The following is a 12683-nucleotide window of genomic DNA, read 5'->3' on the forward strand; positions in this document are numbered from 1 at the left end:
CCGAATGACCCAGATTACCAGTATAGAAGCAATTTGCATGTGTTTTAGCTGAGACTGAAAATGTGGCTTAAATGCCTTCTAAAACAGCTGCCCAACGTACCTCATAATTTTTTCATGTAAGCATGCACACCTGTTAAGGGGAACTGACATGCATCGGCTTGCAATTCAATTCAGTTTTATTAATACAGCATCAGTAACAATACAAATTGTCTCAAGACGCTTTGCAAAATCTGGCCTGAAACCGGAGAGGAGAGGGCGAAAGGGACACGCAACAGTTAACATGCTATATAGTAGTACCACAGAATTGCATGGGCAGTAATAGAGAAGATATTAGATAATAAATTAGAGGACAGGAGCTTGGTGCGAGAGAGAAGAGAGTAGAGGATAGGAGCTCGGTGCCGGTGAAAAGAAATTAGAGGATAGGAGCTCTGTGTAGGAGAAAAGAAATTAGAGGATAGGAGCTAGGTGTGAGAGAGAAGAGAGTAGAGGATAGGAGCTCAGTGTAGGAGAAAAGAAATTAGAGGATAGGAGCTCGGTGTAGGAGAAAAGAAATTAGAGGATAGGAGCTCGGTGTAGGAGAAAAGAAATTAGAGGATAGGAGCTAGGTGCGAGAGAGAAGAGAGTAAAGGATAGGAGCTCGGTGCCGGTGAAAAGAAATTAGAGGATAGGAGCTTGGTGCCAGAGAAAAGAAATTAGAAAATAGGAGCTCGGTGCAAGACAGAAGAGAGTCGAGGACATGTGCTCAGTGCATCATCACCCAACAGCCTAGGCCTATTGCAGCATAACTAAGGGATGCTGTAGTCCAGCCCTCACTATAAGCTTTATCAAAAAGACAAGTCTTAATCCTACCCTTAAAAGTAGAGAGGGTGTCTGCCTCCCGAACCCAAACTGGGAGCTGAAGGCTCTACCTCCCATGCAGTGCTAAACAAATCTCCTAATTCCAAATGATATCGTGAATCAACCTTCCTTTAGTCGGGCACACTGAACCTTTTGCCTCCTGTTTGTGTACGATAGTCGTCGTGTCGCCGCATGTGTGGACATACAGCCCAAATAACGGTGCACAACATTTCACAAGCTATCTCACAAATATTGGACGGTTTACAGCAACACATTGTGAGTCATGTTAAGTGACGTCGGGGGCAAACAGCTCGCTCATCGTCGTTCCAAAACCTGCCGGGGCGGCGTTTAAATTTGGATTCCCGAATGACTTGATCGCATCTGATTAAGTCTGTCATTCGCCGTGACCTTCCCCAAGGAAGCGATCCAACCTCTGCAGGACAGATGACACAACATAATGGAACCCGCATAGCCTGCTATAGTCGGTCTATTAAATTTGCAGCGGGGTGTCTGCCCACCCATCATTCTCCACTCTCCATCTTTCACACCATATCTTATTGTGTTTTCTGCTCAGAGTTGAAGGGGGGGGGGGCGATGGGCTCTGTGTTTGCATATTTGTTTTCCACTGTGGTTTTTAATAAGCTCGACTCATAACCGCACGATTCTGGCAGAGGCTTTTGTTGTCCATTCTGTTATTATGTTCTGCCTGGCCTTCTCCTTCTCCTTTTGGGAGGGGGGTGACTCGCAGATGAGCTGACAGATTGCTGTCGTTCTGGTGGAGACGCAAGCACCCGGGCCGGCTGTGACGGATTTTTATGTTGTGGTAATTTCATAAGAGACCAAAAGCTGCACCCACGGCCCTTCACCCCGTTTCAGAAATGATCAGCGATTGTGCAAAGTTATGCAAAGTTTATTTTTTGAGTTTTTGCCTTTTGTTTTTTATGGATGCATCAATTTATTTTCATGACACTGGCTTGTTGAAATATTGACTTTAATTTATTTCACTGGTAGAGATTCCAAACCCACATAAATCTCATGCGTTTTTTATTACTTCCACGCCATTGGAGCGTGGATTCCCTTCCATTTTCAGAAAGTAGGTGAATGCACTGGGTCAGGATGAGATAATAAGAGGAGAGCTCTGGATGCGAGAGGCTGCGAGGGGAGTCGAGTGCGGGAGGAGAAACTGGGCTGGAGCGTCGGCTGGAGGAAGGTGGTGCTGAGGGGGCACTTGGCGCAGGTCCCTTAGATATAATTACCATGCAGCGCTCTTTAATTAACACTTGTGCTTATCTGGTAGTCATTAAGATTAAGAATTAGCAACGGAAAACACCAGGGAGCTGGAGAGAACAAAGATGATAATTCTTCTCATTCATTTTTAATAGCCGACGCTCGCTGGCCTACGCCGGGATGTTTGATCTGATCGGTCTGTGTGGCTGAGATAAAAATTTCTTCGAGACATTCAGACCTGTAGCTTTTTGGAAGCTTCTTATGAGCAAAGCAAGCTTGTTACGCAATTCGTCTTTTTCTGCACACCTTCAGCACTTCCCGGAGGATCAGGAGAAACTGCACGAAACGACGGTCAATACGTAACGTTTCTGCAAGACTGTCATCGCTGAACAGAACAAAATCATTTAGACTATGCACTCTGAGCATTTTATTTTGATCAAAAAATGTGATTTCTGCTGCACCGTGGGACGAAATCTCACCCGTTTCCCCCCAAAAAGATGCTAGCTGTTAAACGCTACCAAGCTAATCTAATCTAGCAGGTGGTTTAGACTTCTGCGGTAATTTGGCGGCGTAGGTACAGCGACAGAGCATACGTAGACCCTAGCGCCTTAGCCTGACGTGCACCTCCCCCGAAATGTGACTACGTGCCGCTCTCGCGCCACAAGTAGTAGCGTGTTTCCACTTTAGCATTTCTGGCTGCTTCTGCATCTACGCAATTTTCGAATTGATTAATTGAAAGGTTAACTGAGGAGGTTAGGAGATACAAACACAATTTCAGAGAAAGTTTCAGTCGCCATCGTTGAAAGTGAAGCAGGAAAAAGACACAGCGCCGATTAGCGTTTTGGGTGGCGTTGTGACAGAGGTACGTAGGCTACGTACGTAGGTTACGGCAGTACCCTAAAAGAGCTTTGAGAGTGGTGATAGTGAACCAAAACAGTGAAGTTGTGACCAGAAAATACAAATCCACATCGTGGACTCGAGGGGAGCTAAATTTTGCAAAATATCAATTGTAGCTTTAGCATTCACCTTAAATTGAAATCCCTGTGCACATATGAAGCAGTATTATTGTCTTTTTATAGCTGACCGTTATCTCTCATCCTTAGAAGGTTACGGGTGGGGGGGGGGGGGGGGGGGGTGTAATAGCCTGTCCCAGCTGATATTGGGGGCGAGAGGCTGGGTATTTCTTTCTTCTAGGACGTAAGAAACAATGTTAGCAGATGTAATAAAAACAATTTCGGTTCTCTGTTGTACAATCAGTTTATTGCAACACAGGGCTTTGTGTTATCAAAACTGGGGTGTTGACTTACGGTTATATCATAGCTGTAATAAGAAAACCTTTTTATTGGACAGACACGGGTGCATTTTATTTGTCTTGGTGCGTGGGTGCAGGAAAATATGCGAAGGTTTTCTCTCGCCATCTGTTGACCTTAGACCCTTTTGAAGTGCCGGACGTGATGGCTGCGCAACAGGTGGCGGTGCTGCTTTGTGTTGGAGTTATCTGGGTTTGACGATCTCGCCCTATACGCTCACACCCTCCGCCAGCGGAGGAGAAGTGGATGGAGACGGTGAAAGAGGCCTAATTGTGCAGCTTGACGAATACGTAACATCCAAGAGACGCCACGTTGAGCTGAAGCCTCGACGTCTAGCGTGACGCACCGGGAGATCTTTTATGTTGAGACGACTTGTGACAGCAGCTGTCAGAGCGTACTGTGTTATTTCATGTCATCCGGCAACACTACAATCTTAATTCAGCACTTGTATCCTGTAGGAATCTCCTGACAATGTCTAACCTTGTAATCAGCCACTTCAGCTTTAATTTGAGCGTAAGCAATAATTCCTCAACTAGCCTGGGCCGAGTGTTTCTCGGCATTTGCAGCTCAGTATTTTGCCGTAAAGCAAGTCTGAGCGATGCCAGAGGAAGCCGACGGTCTCTCAGGATGCATCAAATGATCGGTGAAATCAAATTACCGGAGGGGGAAACGTGTTTTCTCACTTACCCTGATAGTGTCTGGCCATGCAGAAAAACTCTGTTTCGCTTTCGATTCGACATCATTGAAGTCTTTGTTTCGTCTTTCACTTCTGCTGAACGTCAGCCGTTTCAGATCTGTGTGAAAAGGCTTCAGCTTGTACAGGAACTGGAAAGTTTTTTTTTTTCCACCAGTCAATTCCCTGAAATTAAGAAAATATCGTATTGGACCATTTACACCACAATACTGTACATGTACTGTATGTTTAAAGGATGTGCATCAAGAATCATTGCGGTTGATTTACACTCAGTGATTTTTTTAAAGCTAGTAAAGAAAATGCATACATACGCCGATCAGCCACAACATTATGACCACTGACAGGAGTAGTAAATAACATTGACAATCATCTTGTGACAATTCAGTGTTCTGCTGGGAAACTTTTGGACCTGGCATTCATTGGTGTGGATGTTACTTAGACATGTAGCACCCACCTAGACCAGACCAGGCACCCTCCACCCCCATAGCAACGACACTCTTTGATGACAGCAGCCATCCCCAGCAGGATGCAGCCTGACACAGTCACAAAAACAACTAAGGAACAACTAAAAAAAACATAAAGAACAGCACAAGGTGTTGACCTGGCCTCCAAATTCACTAGATCCCAAACTGATCAAGTATCTGTGAGATGATCCACAGAGGCCCCTCCCCTCAAAGGCCCCCCACTAACAATATTCTGTTGCCAGACACCACAGGACACCCTCAGAAGACCCATGTCAATTCTCTGATGAGTCACAACTGTTTTGGAGGCACTACACAATATTAGGAAGGTGTAGGTAGGTGTATAATAAAGTTAGCCCAGCATCAAACTGCTGTCAGTAAAGTGTACACTCAGCTGAAAGCTGTGAATGAAACCTGGGGGGTTGTTTTGGTCGGGCCAGCTGACAGGGACACTGCAGCCCAGGACTATTAGGGGAAACAGCTGACACATTAATCAGATCAAGTGTTTGAAAGCTGTGAGAGGTAGAGGTGTGAGGTTTGATTCAGACTGTTTGCACTTGCGGTGCTAAACCACATCATATCTCACCAGCTGCGATGTATGTTTCCGTCCGTGTGAGGCGTCTCTTGGTTTCCGTTATCACATCGTCTGGGCCGCGTTGCCCAGAGCCTGCGGTTGTTCTCTGTATACACCGATGACGCTTTTATTTTTATTTCTTCGGTCACACCTTCATCACAAACATGTTTTTGTGATTCACAGCCTATTACACTCTTCTTTGTCTTAAGGAAACGGACTTGAGCAGCCTGAGCTCATCTTATGTCACAGGTCTTCTGAGAACACAAAGGCTATGACTAAAGCTTGATCGGTTTTAAAACTCAGACGTGAGTCAAGCCATTGACCAGTTGTGAAATGCTTGGCTTTCTGTAACAACTAATGTCATCCTTTGACAGGGAATGAGGATGTTGGTCTGAAGTGGTCACGCCCTCGGACACTCGTTCCCTGAGTCACAGATTCTCGTTGTGTTTCCGGGACTTCCCTGATTGCTTTTTGAGCCGTTGCACAACCGGTATCTGTGGTCAAAGAAGAAGAACAACTTTATGAGGGCAAAAATCTGCCGCCCTATTGCCCCCTTGGATTTTAAAGTCTGATGACATCCGTTGTGGGAAAACAATTACACAATCATATCACTTCACCGGTATATTCACGGCTGGTTTGTTCATTCATTTCCCGCCCAACCCTCCCTGACACTGTCGCATTATGCAGTTGTGCAGATGGGTTACATTGTTCGTGCACGGTGCGAGTTGTTTTCCTTTAAAAGCAGCAGGCATCAATCACGGCCTCCCTCCTGTGCTTATTATCCTCCCTCTGATATTATTTCAAGCACAGACTCCTGGAGTTTGAGTTGTTTATGCGCGAGGAGAATCACACAGCAAATCAGAAACAAATATACAATCCCCTTCCTGCGTTTGTGCAATTCTTCCGAGTGCTCTCGGAATTTGCAGTTATTGACGGCGGACCCTCGGCTTACTGTACTTGACGGGGATTGAAAATGATTGGTGTGTCTGTCTCTGCTGTTACCTCTCTCCCCCAGAGATGAGCTGCAATTTAGATTTATTTCTTTACTCTCTGTGATTGTATATCTTTTTAAAAGTTGATGGTTTTAGGACAGACATCAAGTCCCAGACTCTTTTTTTCTCCAACCACATAGAGAGTGACGTCTGTCTGAATCTGTTCCACCAGCTTCAGTGCAAACCCTCATTTAGCATTTCTTTATGTTTCCATTTGCAAAGACAAATCAAACAATAAGGGTGGCACAGTGGAAAGGTGGTTAGCACTGATGCCTCACAGCGAGAAGGTCACAGGAACAAACGGTTACAGAAGATGAATGAATGAATGAAATCAAACAATGGGGATTTTGAATTAGGAGACGCCCGATCAAGCTTTTTTGAACCCCCAGTATTGAGCATCGTCCGATCCAAGTCCCAATCTGATTGTAGATAAACTAAATTTCCTCCTCTGGAAGTTCATAAAGGCTTTTCTTGCTTTCCTTGTATTCTCCTAGATCACGTGTCCACCGTGCGACTATATTACGCCCAGTTGAAAAATGTTCTGGTCATCCAACGCCGTAAACTCCCTAACCCTCTCTGGAATATTTTCGGTGCAGCCTTCCCCTGAGTGGAGTCCAGGATCACGAACTACCTTCTCACCAAACATCCACATTGCACAATTTACAAATTTCTCTCTAATTGACTCAATTTTCCAGAGTAAAGTTCTTCCACACAGCAGATTTTTGGCATTAAAACTGAAGAAGAAGAAGCTTTATGGCAGACCTAAAACAAATATCTGCAATCCGGTCCTTTTAAAAACGCCTGCTACTGTCCGGGACATCCCTATTTAGAACAGACCCTGGACGGTTCTACGGTAGCTACGCTGACAAATGGGTGTATGCAGTGGCGACAGAAAATTGGCAGGTACCAAGTTGAACTGTCTCAATTGTGAAGCGACAGCCAATGGGATACCATGCTGAGAGCTAGAAATATGTTTTAATTTCTTAGCTCCTTACACTTGGAAACATCAGGGTTGGAGCTAGTCAACCAGAGGCTGAAGCGTCCACCAGAAACCCCAGCTCTCAGCTACAAAATGACGGACAACAAGTGCATTGCATTTTACAATGGAAAAATAATTACGACCCCCTCTCTTTAGCCCGTCCTCCCCCTCGTAAACTAGTCTCTATCATTTTTATTCTGTCAGCTGACGTTTCTCTGCAGTCGACCTGGTTTCCTGTTCGTTTTCGCTGAGAACACTAACAGGAAGTCTTTTATGTGTCTCTCCTTCACCCTGCGCATAAACCTTTCATGTGTTTGCTCGTGATGCGTCAGAAAGTCTTCACTTGACCTCGGCTTGTTTGAAATGTTCTGGATATTGGCGGGTCACTTATTTTTTTTCCTCCCAGCGGCCTCGGTAAGCATAGATTACCAGGACATGATTACTTGGCTTCCACTTTCCCTAATGTTCCAGCAGGGGTGATTATAGACTCACAGAGAATCACAGAGAAATGTTTATCACTTTGCTTTTTATGCTTCTCCACAGTTTTTTTTTTTCTTTCAATTTTCCTTTCTCCGATTGACAGAAAACCAATCCAAGTACCAACTGTTTCTTTTTTTTATTTCTATGATTTATGGATGAGCTGCAGTCAGTTGGTTTTAAAGGATCACAAAAAAAAGATTAAGAGCTAGAATTTCTACTAATGAGATGATTTCAGAAAAAATAACAGATCTTCACAGATGATTTCTGTCAGCTGGTGGCCAGTCGGGGTGGATCTGCCTGACTCAGTTTCATCCACAGGCTTGCTGAGATCTGGACTGAATTGTGTAATGCTTGTGTAATACTTGTAAGTTTTGTACCCAGGAGGTCTTCCAAATATACAGTCTGAGTCGTCTTTGCAAGCTTACGGGCGGAAAGCAGCAACAGCAGACGTTTGGAAGAGGAAATGAGGTGTCAAATATTACTAATAGATAATTATTTGACTGGTAATTTATTGAAATATTGGAAGGGACCAGCATTAAGTGTTAAGCTACTAAGGCCTTGGTAACTGGTGAATATAAAAGACAGTAATCCTACTGGTAATCAGTGCTCTGTACTCTCATCGTCTCCCCAGTATTGATGTAATTATTTAAATTAATTTATCAAGCAATGATAATATGCTTTATTATTGTTTTGCCTTTCGATATAAAGTGACTATTTTATGACAGATGCCCAACATTTTGTTTTTTGGTTGCTCAAATATAAGATACAATACGATACAGTTTGATGCAATATGATATGATACAATACAATACGATACAGTTTGATACGACACGATACGATATAGTTTGATACAATACGATACGATACAATACAGTTTAATACGATACCATATGATACAATACCATACAATACAATAGTTTGATAAGATACGATACAGTTTGATACAATACGATACAGTTTGATACAGTATGATACAGTCTGATACGATACAGTTTGATACGATATGATACAGTTTGATATGATACAATACAGTATGATACAGTTTGATACAGTATGATATCGTTTGATACGATACAGTTTGATACGATACAATCCAGTTTGATACGATATGATACGATCTTTGATCCCTGGAGTGGAAATTTGATTACAAGCAAATTTCAAGACATCTGCTTAATTTATTCATTTTTTTAAAGATGTTTTTTTCCATTTCTAGTCAGTCAAAGCAATATTATCATATTTCTACTGCTTTGCCAATGCATCCTATTTAAATCAATGGTTCTAGGAGTAAAATAAGTTTTGTTTTACACGTGAAATGCAAGAATAATTCAGATAAAATTGTGTCAAACCTGTTCACAGATGTGGGACAAGGTCATTTTAAAGCCACTTTTATACATGCACTGCCTACATTAAACTGACTAACCTCACATTGAGGCCATGTGTGAATAGAGCAGGAGGTTTTCTGCACAACTCACAGCGAGCATGTTGATGTGTGGACGAAGTGTTGCGCTATTTTTGTGCTATAAAATTATTAAATCTATTGTTATTAGAGGTGCAAATAAAATGAGTTCAAGTTAAAGTTGAGTTCATTGTCTTTTGTTTTGTCTTGATAAGGTTCAGGTAATATAATTGGATGTTGGGAGATAAACTTCAGAAATATCATTGTTCACTGGAAAGTAACAAGAAAGGAAAGACCGCCGGAAAGTGTGGTGGAGAGTGTGCTCTGGTCACTAAAATGGACAGAGATAAATAGAGCTTCCTGCACATGCTGTGTGTCCACGTCCTCCTGTTCCCCGAGCCATGGGGTTCCCGTGTGGCATGTTACATCCCGACAGGACGTCCACAACGCGACAGCGTTTAATTAATGAGGGGTCACTTACTGGATGTTCCCAGGTGGTGATGGGAAATTAGGATCGTTGCTCTGGGGAGAACCATCTGGCATCAGGGAGACACAAAATAGACCACTAGTAGGGATGTACACACCGATCAGGCATAACATTATGACCACTGACAGGAGAAGTAAATTTGACCATCTTGTGACAATTCAATGTTCTGCTGGGAAACATTTGGACCTGGCATTCATTGGTGTGGATGTTACTTAGACCACAGACACCCACACACTTCAGGAACAATTCAAGCACAAGGTGTTGACCTGGCCTCCAAATTCACTAGATCCCAAACTGATCAAGTATCTGTGGGATGATCCACAGAGGTCCCTCCCCTCAAAGGTCCCTTCAGAAGGCCCATTCTCTAATGTTACGCCTGACTTGTGTACGTGCTGTAGCATTCTGCAGTCTAATGGAGTCTTAGGGATTGTTATTAAGACTTCAACACTCTCTCTCCTCCCTCTTTTCTCCTCCTTGTTTTTCTTTTTTAACACCACTTAATCCTGACCTGACGGGTACAGACGCCAACTCGCATAACACAACGAACACCACTTCTTTTTTTGTTTGTTTCCCAAAGCCCCGCAGTTACATAAGCTGCGTCTCAGTGACTGCGACACACACCGCACACAGTACTCCAGAAATCTGGAGTTCCTCGCAACTCGGTTCACGAGAAGACGAAGCAATTTTTGCGCGCCGCCGTTGTCCGGGCGGGAGCAGTTCCTCCCACAGACGAGATGCATTTGGTAACGATCTTGCTCTCAGTCGCTGCATGGTTTGTTGCGCTCAGCGGCTCCCCTTGGCGACCATCTCTCTCTCTCTCTCCTTGAAACCTTTGCCCTTGACTTGAAGATGTTTAATTAGACACTCCACTTGCTGTTTTCTCTTTTTAATGAAAGCGCAGTTAGTGTTTTTTAATGGAAAATGAAAACCATGTTGTGTTTGGCAGCTAAAGAGGTGAAAGTCTTCTAATATATGCAACTAACTTTTGGCATTTGATTCGGTTAACTGAGTTGAAATTGCTTTAAAAATACACCAGGCTGCATTAGCCGCCCTTTAGGAGCAACATTTTACTTTTTTTTTAAACGCCTGAATCCAGATTTGAATCTAATTCAGGCCTTCTAAGTGATAAATGGATGATTTTGATGTTTATTTATGAGTTATCGATCGACTCAAGTGGATATTGCTTAAAGAAAGACGAAAGAAGAGAAACTAAATGATTGATTCTCTGGGTGAAACTATTTTCCCACGAATATTTCTCACTTTCACTTTGCTGCCCAGGTTGTTGTTCCTTTATTGTTTACACAGTGTCTTCTAATACATGTGTGTAGATTTCACACGGTTGCATAATGACACGTTAGAATTACCCTCTTGAGTTTCTCTTCTCTGTCTGTTATATCTCTATCTGACTCCGCTATGCCACCTGTCTGGTTGAACCTGCTTTGCATCATCCTGTGAGTCTCTTGGCCGACGTGAGAGACAAGTAGAGGCAGCACAGCGAGGCGTAGCCGGGTTGCATCACAGCCCCGCGTTCGCCGAAGCCAATAACCGACTCACTGCGGGCGCGCGGGCCGACACGCTAACAAACAGGTGTCTGGGTGCACGCAGGCGCCCGTGCGCGTTTGTGTTACTGCACCTGTGGGAGTACTTGGCGACCGCGGTGCTAAACGGCTGCATGCATATTTAAGTCCTGTTCTGGACCTTGAATCAGAACGATTTGGAGTCTGAAGCTGCAAAAGAAACACGCTCCTCTCTGCATTTGAGCATCCTCATATCGCCAACGCTGAAAGCTCACTGTGAACCCTGCTTTCTGTAACAGCAGTTCCAGTTACATGCGGCCTTAAAGTGCAGACTCTCGGCTTTAATTTGAGGTTATTCGCTTCCAAATTGCAGGAAAGGTGTTGGAATTACAATCATTTTTACACACAGAAGATTGCTCTAAAAGGCTGTTTCACGGGCGAATGTGGGCTATTCCTCCGTTGCTTCTTCATAAAATAAGCAAGTAAAAGGTCTGGAGCGGACGTCGGGTGCAGAATTTGCAGAATTTAGAAATGTTTTTTTTTTCTCGCCGTGAACCGACAGCGTGTAGAGAGCGCTCAAAGACAGTCTTGGGGCGGAAAAAAGGAAAACAGATCCATCAGAGAGATAGCAGGAACATTAGGAGTGGCACAAAGAAAAACAAAAAAAGAACACTGTGGTCAGATCAGGAACTTAAAAAGGCCTCGCTGTGAAAAGAAAAAAAAAAAAGAAACCCTTCACAACATCCAGAGCAATGAAGAACACTCGCCGGGAGGTTGGAGCATTATTATCCAAGACTACTTTAAAGAGAAGACTTCACAAGAGCAAATACAGAAGGTTTACCTATCACTAAAACCAAGTCCAAACAGTTTTATTTATATAGGGTCAGAACCAAGAGAAGAAGCCAGAGCTTGAAACCCTATTTGGAGCTAGGGCCTGAGAAGACCGTCCCACTGCAACTAGGGTTGTCCTGATCAGATTTTTAACCTCCGATCCAACCTGAGTATCAGGCCTTTGATCTGATCTTAAAGGAGAACTACCATTTTTGCAACCTGGACCTTATTTCTGGCATAAAATACGATCGTTTACTCTTTACTTTTGTATAATTTTTTTGTCATTCGGACGATATTTAGATCCGCATATATCTATATAATGGGAGTGAATGGGGCACCGAAACGCAGCCTCTAAATAATGCATTATCTGCCTCGAAACTCGTTCATTTCACCAAAATTTCGTTATGATATGCTAGTGCTATTCCCTGTTGAGTCCAGAGTTACCTGTTATCATCATCCGGGGTCTGTAGATTGACCTACTAACCTCTAACCTGGATGATGTCATCTCTGAGCGACGGTCGGCTTGTTTACCTGTAATTTGCTACTGCTAGTTTTTTGCAACATGCCTGAATATTTTTCCGATTCTGAGGTTGTGGACGACGACTTGTTTGTTTATGATGGACGTCCTTACCGTTTTGAGCCAGAGTATACGGATGAGGAGCTCGTTGAGTAGTAGTTGTTCTCTACTCCAACGCTGCCATAAACTCCCTAACCCTCTCTGGGACATTTTTCTCCATGTCGCTGTCTCCAGGAAACTTTGCTCTTCTACTAAACACAGCGTTTGTTATTGTTTTTTTTGTGTGTAGGTGGCAAATCAAGCTGATGACACTGAATGACAGTATCCTTCCACCATCTCCCAAACATACACATTGCACAATTTACAGTGAAGTGACTTCAT

General features: G+C 43.5%; 1 protein-coding gene across 1 annotated transcript in view; it reads left to right on the plus strand.

Annotated features, from left to right (window-relative positions):
* The window catches only part of btbd11a (BTB (POZ) domain containing 11a), a 184579-nt gene that overhangs the window by 3687 nt on the left and 168209 nt on the right, over window positions 1-12683 (plus strand). The window lies entirely within an intron of this gene.

Source organism: Chelon labrosus (assembly GCF_963514085.1).
Source record: "Chelon labrosus genome assembly, chromosome: 23".
Classification (NCBI taxonomy): Eukaryota; Metazoa; Chordata; class Actinopteri; order Mugiliformes; family Mugilidae; genus Chelon; species Chelon labrosus.